The 2,936-nt window shown below is 47.4% G+C and overlaps 1 protein-coding gene across 2 annotated transcripts in view; it reads right to left on the reverse strand.

Annotated features, from left to right (window-relative positions):
- Positions 1-2,936, reverse strand: part of LOC106563988 (Ras association and DIL domains) — an 88,823-nt gene extending 85,887 nt beyond the window's left edge. Inside the window, exons 1-2 of one of the 2 annotated variants that reach the window (XM_082967826.1) lie at positions 2,319-2,936; positions 1-987 (exon numbers count right to left, since the gene is read on the reverse strand). The exon at positions 1-987 is cut by the window's left edge and continues 327 nt beyond it. The gene's annotated coding sequence lies outside the window, so the exon portion shown is untranslated. The remainder of the gene's footprint in view (positions 988-2,318) is intronic. The other variant, XM_082967828.1, reaches the window with a different exon arrangement.

The following is a 2,936-nucleotide window of genomic DNA, read 5'->3' on the forward strand; positions in this document are numbered from 1 at the left end:
GTTTAGGGTATAGGGTGTAGGGGTTTATAAGGTATAGGGTGTAGGGTATAGGGGTATAGGGTGTAGAGGTTTAGGGTACAGGGTAGAGGGGTTTAGAGAATATGATGTAGGGGTTTAGGGTATAAGGGTTCAGGGTACAGGGGTTTAGAGTATAGGGGTTTCGGGTGTAAGGGGTTTAGGGTATAGGGTTTAGGGTGTAGGAGTTTAGGGTTTAGGGGTTCAGGATTTTGGGGTTTAGAATGTAGGGGTTTAGGTATAAGGGTTTAGGGTATAGGGGTTTAGGGTATAAGGGTTAGGGAATAGGGTTTAGGGTATAGGGTTTAGGGTATAGTGGTTAGGGAATAGGGTATAGAGTAGAGAGGTTAGGGAAAAGGGTTTAGGGTATAGGGGTTAGGGAATATGGTATAGAGTATAGGGGTTAGGGAATAGGAGTTAGGGTATAGGGTTCAAGGTATAGGGGTTTAGGGTATAGGGGTTTAGGGTATATGAGTTTAGGGTATAGGGTGGAGGGTATAGGGGTTTAAGGTATAGGGTGTAGGGGTTTAAGGTATAGGAGTTTAGGGTATAGGGGTATAGGGTGTAGAGGTTAAGGGTACAGGGTATAGGGGTTTAGGGTATAGGGTGTAGGGGTTTAGGGTATAAGGGTTCACGGTACAGGGAATAGGGGTTTAGAGTATAGGGTTTAGGGTGTGGGAGTTTAGGGTTTAGGGGTTCAGGATATTGGGGTTTAGAATGTAGGGGTTTAGGGTATAGGGGTTCAGGATGTAGGGATTTAGGGTATAAGGGTGTAGGGGTTTAGGGTGTAGGGGTTTAGGGTAGAGGGTTTTAGGGTGTAGGGGTTTAGGGTGTAGGGGTTTAGGGTATAGGGGTTTAGGGGTTCAGGGTATAGGGGTTTAGGGTATAGGGGTTCAGGATGTAGGGGTTTGGGTGTAGGGGTCATATGGGTTGAGGAGGGATCCTTATCACAGCAGTCTTTCTCTTCTTAAGCTGGGGAGGCAAGAACAGGGAAGGAGTCTTAAAATCAACACACACACACACACACTCTGCACTACACTGCACTGCACACCCAACTGGCTGTAGTCTACACTGTACACCCAACTAGAAGTAGTCTACACTGTACACCCAACTGGCTGTAGTCTACACTGTACACCCAACTGGCTGTAGTCTACACTGTACACCCAACTGGCTGTAGTCTACACTGTACACCCAACTGGCTGTAGTCTACACTGTACAACCAACTGGCTGTAGTCTACACTGTACACCCAACTGGCTGTAGTCTACACTGTACAACCAACTGGCTGTAGTCTACACTGTACACCCAACTGGCTGTAGTCTACACTGTACACCCAACTGGCTGTAGTCTACACTGTACACCCAACTGGCTGTAGTCTACACTGTACACCCAACTGGCTGTAGTCTACACTGTACACTCAACTGGCTGTAGTCTACACTGTACACCCAACTGGCTGTAGTCTACACTGTACACCCAACTGGCTGTAGTCTACACTGTACACCCAACTGGCTGTAGTCTACACTGTACACCCAACTGGCTGTAGTCTACACTGTACACTCAACTGGCTGTAGTCTACACTGTACACCCAACTGGCTGTAGTCTACACTGTACACCCAACTGGCTGTAGTCTACACTGTACACCCAACTGGCTGTAGTCTACACTGTACACTCAACTGGCTGTAGTCTACACTGTACACCCAACTGGCTGTAGTCTACACTGTGTGGCAATGTCTCCAAGTCTCATAGATAGAAGCTGGAGCAACTCAACTAACCCACTAAACTAACCAACTAAACTAATCCACGGCAGCTTTATACATTATGAACTAGTGTCAGAGTTTGCGCAGTTTGGTTGTCAATAGCAACCGCCGAGGCAACAAAAAAAGAGGCTCGCAGCTGAAACCTGGGATTTAATCCACGCGACCTGCACCACGGTGTAAATACCCTGGACCCGTCTTCACTCACGTCCGCTGATATTATAAAACACACACACACACACACACACACACACACAGTCGGTAATAATAGGAAACACACACCTATGTTACAACCTGAAAATGTGTGTGTTGCCGCCTCTATGATTTAACTGTGTGTGACCAAAATGTTGTAACATTTTGACTTTGCAACACGTCCAAGATAATAAAATGCGGCTCTTTAAAATGGTCTCGTAAAGGCTACATAACAATCTAATAGTCTAATTCAGGAACTGAATATCATTCTGATATCATTCTACCAGACAGTGTTACACCCTACCTGGTTGGTTAGATTACGGGTAACGGGTGTAGACAGTGTATAGTAACCCACTCACGTTGTCTGCAGTGTCTGCGTTCATACCGTGCATACCGGAGAAACCCGGGACCTCTCCTCATCTCGTGTGCAACCTATACACTCGGGGGGAATCGACTGAATCAGTTAACGTTTATATCTCCTTGGAATATGGACCGGTAACAGAGACCCTTAGAAAATCACTCGGTAACTTCCTCCTCGTTAATTGTTAAGTTAACCGTTTCCCTCCCCGTTCCACTCGCGCGCCTCCGCAGATTGCTCGAACCCTTTCTGTTCCTCTGGCGCCTGCATTCCACACCAAACCGGGGTGACGAGTGTGACGGAAACACACGAGCTCACTCACCGGGAACCTTTCGGTTCGCCACCGGGTTTTGGGTGGGGTGGGTGCACCTGCTGATGCGCAAAGTGTGGACACCACAGGTCTCCGTCTGGCGGTCACGCGCGGCGCGGGCACGATGTAGGTCATAAAGGTGAGTTGCGTGTGGTTGGAATACTGAACACTGGAACAGTTCTATATCTTGGCGGTGTCATCATAGGCGTCATAAACTTAACGAGGAGAATAAGATGCTAAATAATCTCAACTAGTTTGATGCGTCTTCAGAAAGATTCGAAAGCTCTTGACCCCCACATCGGTTTGCTT

This window comes from Salmo salar, chromosome 02, assembly GCF_965601325.2.
Source record: "Salmo salar chromosome 02, fSalSal1, whole genome shotgun sequence".
Classification (NCBI taxonomy): domain Eukaryota; kingdom Metazoa; phylum Chordata; class Actinopteri; order Salmoniformes; family Salmonidae; genus Salmo; species Salmo salar.